Raw genomic sequence first — 8,654 nt, 5'->3', positions numbered from 1 at the left:
CGGGTTGAAAAAAATACGGTGTGTGGGGGGGTAGCCTTTCTTTTTAAAAACAGGCTTAATAATCAGCACTTGACTTCTCAGGTTCACACTGAGATGGGAGAACATGGGTCCTGTTTGAGCTTAAAACCCTTAAAATCGCTACACAGCACTGATGAAGGGATCTGCCAGTTTAATAACTTCATTATTTGCCATTTCCAGATGGAATCGGGATTGTTCTTGACCACTCAGTGGGGTTGAAATCAGTCTTCATCGGGTTTACCCGTAACATCTGTTTATTCACAGCACTGCACTTAATCCAATGAGATACTGTATTCATCATGTTTACATCAGCATTGGGTTGTAAGCTGGAAGTTTCAGGGGAGTGTTTATTTTGAGGTCTGCTTTGTTGAGGATAAATTACTTGTTTCAATTATAAATTGCCCATATTGAAAATAGGAAAGACATGCCTGAATTAAGTTTTTCCCCTCCAGACCTAAGTTAAACAGTCTAGGTAACATATAAAATGACTTCACAAATGTCCTGTGGCCAAAAGTTTTGCATCACCTAGAATGTTAGCATTGAGACATAATTTTTGTTTTAGAAGAAACTACAAAATGATATCTCAAAAGTCTACCGGAAGCCATAATAGTAGTACAGTATTATTATGGTAGATTTTGAAATGTCCCCTTTTTCAATGTTATGTCAGTTTTTCATTAAGTATATGGAAAACTACAAAGCGGTATGCAATTCAATATGTTAACGTAACATTGTTCAGCAGGTTTCATTTGACTTTATGAAGTAAAATTAGTTAATTCTATAGGGTGATGCAAAACTTTTGGCCATAGCTGTAGGTAAAATATAAAATGCCTTTAAAAATGTCCTGTGATATCCCATGATAAAAGGTGAATAAAAATGCACACAGTAAAGCACAGGCAAGCAAGAAGAACTGTCTGGAGAACTGCAAAATGACCATGCATATGTACCAAGGCAAAACAGAAATACAGCACCGAAGACTGCCCCAGTTATCACCCAGCTACCATGCATAAATGAGATGAGTTTAGACAAGCAGTCGGTGTGTGTGTGTGTGTATCAAGCTGTACCTGGCCTGGGTTTGAAGTGCTCTTAGAAAAGTTAAGACCCCTCTTTGCCTTACACAAGTGTGAAAACAAACACGTTCTTGTGTGCTTAACACGTGAGACAAACAAAGAGTGTGAATCAGATAAAGGTGAAGAATTCAATAGCAGCCAGATAAGTCTATTAATATTGCACAGAAAGGTGTGGCGTCCTGACCTTTCAGTTCTGCACCTAGCAAAGAGAATAGATATCTCAAGTTGACATATACTTGAACTGAAGGCTTCAGTGCTGTGAAGAGATGAAGAAATGCTACAAGAAACGTAATGCATTCAATTACAAATGTTTCAAATCATCTGCCATTGAAAGTATTTCTCAATTATGACTACATGTTGCAATATTGGGTGTTTTACAGTTGTGGGTGATTGTACAAGGTTTTAGCATTGCTAAAACAAGTGCCTCAACTACGATTGAAAAGCATAATGCGCAGGAAAGCACTATAATTATCTTTGATGATCCCTTTCATGTGAAATTCCAGGCAGATACCAATTGTTTTGCCTTTAAACTCGCATTTCCTACTGCACTGGCACACGTTGACTGTCTACACCACGAGCCAGATAGCTTTCAGTCAGGGGTTGCGACGTGAAATACACAATGAGATGGATTTCTGGATCTCAATCAAGCATGACAAGAGCACTTTCCATGATGATGCGGTGTGTGTGTGTGTGTGTGTTTGCTCCCTTAGGCAGGACAAGTAGTGGAAGGGGGGTGGGGTACTAAAGGCAGCCACCTTATCCAGGCTGAGCCAGACGCTCTCTCCTGAGTGGGAGGCAGGTATTGACTGGAGAACATGCTGAAGGTCACGGCTGACGCAGCTGACAGGATCTTGCTCTGAGTGTTGATCTCTGGGTGAAGTACTCAAATGTAAATAAGTGGGTTTATGGAAAAGGGCTTTTGGGATGATTAGGCAAATAAATCACATATTGTGTTAAGACACACTTTCGCTCTGCTAAAAAAAATCATACCGATGCCTACCGCTTTCACTCACCATTGCGCAGTTGAAGTTACAAACCGTTCAGTCCGTGCTGCTTCAGAATGTTTGGGAGATTTCTCAACATTCGATGCTCTCTGCATCTGGGCCATTGACAATAGAAATGACTTGCTGATAAAAGTGGAGTTAATTCTGATCTTTTATTTCACATATGTGTAGAGAATTTGTGCTTGTGTTGTTAATCCCATAGCACCATAAAAACCACACCCCTGCAGCCAGATTGCTTGATTCCACACATTAAAGATAAAATACATTAAAATATGGGAGTCTGGCTGCAATAATCCTCTTTTATCTTTACTTTATGATGGACATAAAAGAATGCACTTCATGCACAAATCTATCTATAAATATTCCGTGGTATTTAAAGGTATTTAACAATATCGTAAAGCAAGGAAAGGTGGGGTGCCATGTCAACATGCTGGCTGCACATAGGCTTGCAAAGCAGTAGAGGAAAGGTGAGCCGAGTAGTCATGTCCTCTCTCTGAAGGTCTCACAGAGGGGACAGTTTAATATACAGCACTATATCATATAGAGAAATATTCAACAATATCGTACATTGTCATTCATACTGTATATATACATACACATGCACACATGCACACAGAATTAAAAAACAGCAAACGACTCTATATCCAGGGAGAATCGGAATCCACCAGGATACTCAGCAATTACTAAATACTAGAAAATGTGTAGCTTATAAAAGAGTGAGTTTTCAGTTTATAAATGACTTTTCTTCATTATTCTGTGTATTTTTTACTTGATCATTTCCTACCAACAATAGCATTTACATAGACATTGTTTAATGCCCACTCAGACACACAAAGCAAAGCTATTAGGCAAATCCGAATGGTCTCCTTGGGTAAGGCTTATCCAAATACTTTGGGATCATTTTAATATCTTCAACAGATTGATCAATGCACCTGCTATTATTTATATGGAGAACAATAGTGCTATATACTCATCAAGGGGAATGTAGGTAATGCAGGTACACAAGATGTGAATAAGTAATTAAAAAAAACTATATAAACTTTCTAACTACAAGTCCTTCAGCTGATATATATATATATATATATATATATATATATATATATATATATATATATATATATATATATATATATAAAATATACAGAAACGTATAACATTTAAAGACATGATTTCAGCTATATATTGAAACATTAAGGCTTTTCAAGGAGGGCCTCCTTGCTGCTTGTTGCCTCTGCAATACAAGCACTTTCCATGACATGCATACAGGACTGTGTTCCTGTTTGCCAGGATTGCCCACTCGGAAAGAAAAACTCCATATTCTGTAACATTCAGCTAAGGCCAAAAGTTTTGTATCACCTAGAATTTTAGGATTGAGACATCATTTAATATATACATAATTTAGATATTTTATTTAACATCATGTAATCAAACCAGAATCCATAATAGTAGTACAGTATTTCATGTTAGATTTCGAAATGTCACATTTTTCAATTTTTGTCAGTTTTTTTTTTAAGTAAACTACAAAGTGGTATATAATTCAATATGTTAACGTAACATTATTCAGCAGGTTTCATTCCACTTTATGAAGCAAAATGTGTTAATTCTATTGGGTGATGCAAAACTTTTGACCATAAATGTGTGTGTGTGTATATATATATATGTCCTCTATATATTTTTTCCTATAGAATACTGTTTATGAATCAGAATTAAAAACACCTTGTTATTTATTATTTTATATTTAATATAACGTTACATATAAAGTATACTGGCAAAGCTTTTACTTTGCAATATCCATTTGTCTAGAGTCAGAGGGGATATCGGTTCCTGTGTTTTCAGAACATTAGTGATAACCCTTTAGAATACATTGTAACATAGTATTAAAAGAACATGTGATCTTATTCCTGCTCGGTTTTATGTGCCAGCGTTAAACAAAAACATTTGTACATTTTGAAGATATATATTTCAATCTACCCATTCAAAACTAGATTTCCCATTCAAAGCACATTGATGTATTATTATTTAATTCCAGTAATCCACCAAAAAATAATGAAACTATCGTCTAATGTCAGAGAGCGGGGGAGCAATTTCAGGGCTGGAGGGCTTCTTTTTTGCATCTCACTGCCTGAGGTAAATTGATACATTCACTCCCGTTGCAGACTCTTTCTTTGCTGATTACGAGCCTCCAATAACAGTGTTTGCAGGACAGATTAGCCATTCTATTCTTTCATACAAGAACCACTGTTCAAAAGAGCCGGGACTGCAGCTGCCTGTTTTACAGGCTTTAGCTCATTTTCCAAAGGGCCTGAATCGTGTGACCCAAGGCAGTATGTGTGTAATAGAAAATTAATCTTTAAGGGAGAATGTGTGTGTGTGTTGGGTGTGTGTGGGGGGGAGAGGGGGGCGAGATGCTGTTCAAAGCTGTTAATAAAAGGAAGGCACTTAGGTACTTATGACATACCAAAGTGAGACTTTTTGAGAAGTCATGAGAGAATGTCGAAAGACTTTGAAGATTAAAAGAAAGCAATAAAGTGTCCTTTTTGGATTATCACTTTCCACAGACACAATCAGAGTCTTGAAATAGCTATACTTAAGTGAGCTGCCCTGGGGGAAAAAATGCTTTATTGTCGGCTCCCATCAGTAAACTCAAGCTAAGTAGTGTAGTTTCAGTTTGTTTGTAATTATTTTTAGTTACAATTCTCTCAAAGCATGACGTCACTAGGTGTAAAAATCTGGAGTTAATTGTACTTTGAAATAAAAATTATTGAGCGCCAAAAAGTTGAGTCTAAAGGCTTGAATGACATTGACCTTAAAGAGTAAGTAGCGGGGTTCCAAAAAAAATATAGCGTTACACGTCCCCACAAAAGAGAGAGAGAGAGAGAGAGAGAGAGAGAGAGAGAGAGAGTTGTTATAAAAAAAAAATTCTGCTTTGCCCACCCCACCAAAAAAAAAAAAAGACAGCTTTTTGGTGAGTTTTGGGTTCACTTTTGTGACTCATATGAACACATTTCCATAGGAACAGGAATGCTTAATCCACTGAGGAGCCACATCTGGCATGGTTTCTTCATAAAGTCCTGCAGTGAGGTCTGCAAGGGTAACACACCCCAGCTCTTCATTTCATTCTGCTGCTTCGGTCCTGTGTGTCCTTCACCAGCACAATCAGCCATTCCAGGACTAGCCAGACACATTTCTATAAGTGCAGAGATGAAGGACTGGCGTGGCACTGAAAGTGCTTTCCCTTGTGTTCACACACCAGTCCTTACCACGCCACGAAAAAAACTTGACCCGTCTTTCTTGTCACCTTTTTCTGTATAAACTCTGTGGGATTTGGAAACTATTTCTTGTTGGTAGCAACAGTTGTGCCACTTGTTGTGCAGAGTAAAGAAGGGTTCTTCTGGAAGTGATCAGCTTAAACAACCAGATGATAGATAATTGCATTGTGTTGTTGAAAGGAACTTTATGCTTAGACCAAGGTTGGAGGGACAATATGCTTAATATCAGGTACATCTTTCTGAAACCAGGATCTTGTGCAAACCGCTGCTTTCTGTGCCCATTCAAAGAATGTCCTGCTGCACAACCCCACAATGATGGCTGCAGCAATGTTCAGGTTTTTCAATTGAAAATTCTGTTGCAACCTGTCTTCGTTGTGCTGTGTTCGCTCTCATGGTCTATAATGTCATCAGGAATGATGGATGCACAACCTTACTGTACATGCTTAGCCATCTGTTTTTCAATATTAGCTGCACATGGTCTTGTTTTTCACCACAGCACTGTTTCTTTCATTACATGATGATAAATAAAATATCTAAATTATGTTTTTATAGTTGTTTTTTTAAAATGATGTCTCAATCCTAAAATTCTAGGGGATGCAAAACTTTTAGCCACAGCTGTAAGTCTCTAGGTTCTTGAAGGACTAAATACCCTCCCACTTGAGATGCCACAGGTTTGTACTTCCAAACAAGTTATGAATGAACAATAGGAATGCTCATTTTATTGTTATTATATGCATGCCAGTTTCATTTCTTTCAAAAAAAGAAAAATGTATCATCGATATGATTTTAGCCAACTTGTTTTGTGTGTGTTTTTTTGACAGGACTATTTGGCAAGTGTAAAAATGAAGCCCAGGGGGGTTTCCAAAGCCCTCTTAAATGAAGTATTTTGGGCTGAGTATTAGGCCTAACAAAGCAGACCAGCTTTAAGGATAGATTTTAACATGCATTGTTGTTCCACTACAGGATTTTAGCTTAGGCTCCATTAGGATTACCTTAGCATATCACAATACGCTTTGACAAAAGGCTTACCTGGCTATTTAAACATGCTTACAGACTGCCCAGCTGGGTTGATCTTGTGTTACCACCCAGAATCCTGTTGCATTAGATGACCTGTATTAGTGCAGCACTACAGGATTCACTCCCCTATCCACACCCACAGGCATTAAAGAGAATGTAGAACAAGTCAAATGCAGCCGTCAAAAGGGCATGTTTATAAAACAGAAGCCCCCGTTGCTTAGATCAGTAATAGATACCTGTACGACCCTTTGCTTGTTCTGGAAGAGAAGTAGAGTCTTCTGCTTCACTCCTTTGTCCTTCCAGAACAGCAGAAGAAACAAGTAGTTTGAAATTGATTCACGTGGTTACACAGCTTACATGAAAATCAGGAACATGGTTGTTGATTTTGTGTCCCTATAAACCAGAAGACTCCGATGGCTATTCACTAGCAAGAGAACTACAGCTCCCAGAATGCACGGCTACAGCACAAAGGATTGCTGTCATTGTGGTCCTGTTCATATACAGTGCCCTCCTATTTAAGAGAAGAGGTGGTGGTTCAAAGAGGGGTGTCTTAGTGAGGGTGCACTGTACTTACTGCTTTGGCTTCAATAGTGATTCATATATCCTTTCACCTATTGACCACACTTGAGCGTTTTACTAATATTGCTGTTTTACATTACATAGGCCTATAGGTAGTACACACCCAAGAAGATAAGTGCCCCCTCAATTCTGATGCATATTTTTTTTATCCATATGCTAGGCCCAGTTGAAGGGTGGTTTAAAGTTAATTGTTATACCATGCCATGTTTAGGTGACAGAAGTGTTTTTTTTAAATATTATTTAAATCAACGTTGCTTCACTAAAACTGTTTTTTGCCAAAACCTGAATTCCTCAACTCTAAACCACCTCCAGGCCCAGGGACTGAACTTCCACGAGTGTCTATTGGAGGAGAGGCACAATGGGCTGAACATCCACGAGTGTCTATTGGAGGAGAGGCACAATGGGCTGAACATCCATGAGTGACTATTGGAGGTGAGGCACAATGGGCTGAACTTCCACGACTATCTATTGGGGGAGAGGCACAATGGGCTGAACTTGAGAGATACAGGAATGGATTTCCTTGGATTACACTTGTAAGGAGCCAAAGCCGTTTCCTTAAGATCCAAATATCCTAATTAGCTGAGCATCCAGTAAAGACTGAAAATGAATGGCTGTTGATAGACAACTGGTGACAGCTGCCTCTGATACAGTAGGTGAAACACCTGACTTTTGCCCCTAGTCTTTTTAAAGGGAAGGTAGAGAATGTTTTATTTTCAATGTTATTTTCAATAAAAATCATAAGACATTTTTTTTAAAATAGAATGATAAAAGCTAGACTGGAACAAAGCCAAAATGCGAGCTTGACTAAATGAAGGAAACAGAAGTGAATTAGCGTGGCTGATGTAATTGTAGACCCTCTTTTTGAATGTAAAGGATTAGTCTGTCAAATAACTTAACACAACAGCGTACCTGATGCAACATGTTTTCCATCTAGAGTTTGTTTTATTTTGTTATCTTTTTTTACATTTCAGGGTAAATGGACAGGGTATCACTGCAAAAAGCATAAGGGATTGTGACATCTGCCCTGTGTAAGCTATGAGGGCAGTTCCTTAGTTTGAGACCAGCTGAACCGCGCACCCATGCAATCAGTCAAGCCATGGGTCCCACTATAACCAAGACAAATATGCCTCTTTCTTCTACTTTCCTCCAACACAATATTTGTGGCGCTTTAAACTCGCAGGGCATGAAAAGCGATGTAACTACAGTGTAACGACCGTGTAATTACCACAGCTTTCTGCTGTTACTTGGTAAGCGCTGTGCAATTACACAGCACATTTTTATTATCTGAACTAAATGGAAGGTAAGACCACGGCACATGTAAGATTATATTAATTGTCACCATTTTACAATGGCAGGAAAGAATAAATCATTAATTATTTCTCTCCCGGTAATCTCACACCCGGCAAAAGGTTCCTGTTTGCTTCGAGATCAGGATAAGATATGGTTATTTTTGTAGTTCAAAAGAACCCTTTTGATCTCAGGCAGGATGACCCTTGTAATGTGCTATTTCCACTGTAAGGTGTCGGTTTTTGGGCTGGTGTAAGGAAGAGGGGGTCAGCTTTTATCGTGTATATTATGCTCTGTGTCTGCCTCATTATTAGTCAGTGACGACCCACACACGTAACAAATCCCCCTGTTACATTGATGTCAGCAGTGGGATGTCACTGGTGAAGATCAGCAGCCAGCGGAAGTGCTGCTGA

The sequence above is a fragment of the Acipenser ruthenus genome, chromosome 8 (assembly GCF_902713425.1).
Source record: "Acipenser ruthenus chromosome 8, fAciRut3.2 maternal haplotype, whole genome shotgun sequence".
Taxonomy (NCBI): Eukaryota; Metazoa; Chordata; class Actinopteri; order Acipenseriformes; family Acipenseridae; genus Acipenser; species Acipenser ruthenus.
The sequence above is the reverse complement of the archived record's forward strand: the minus strand, read 5'-3'. Positions refer to the sequence as shown.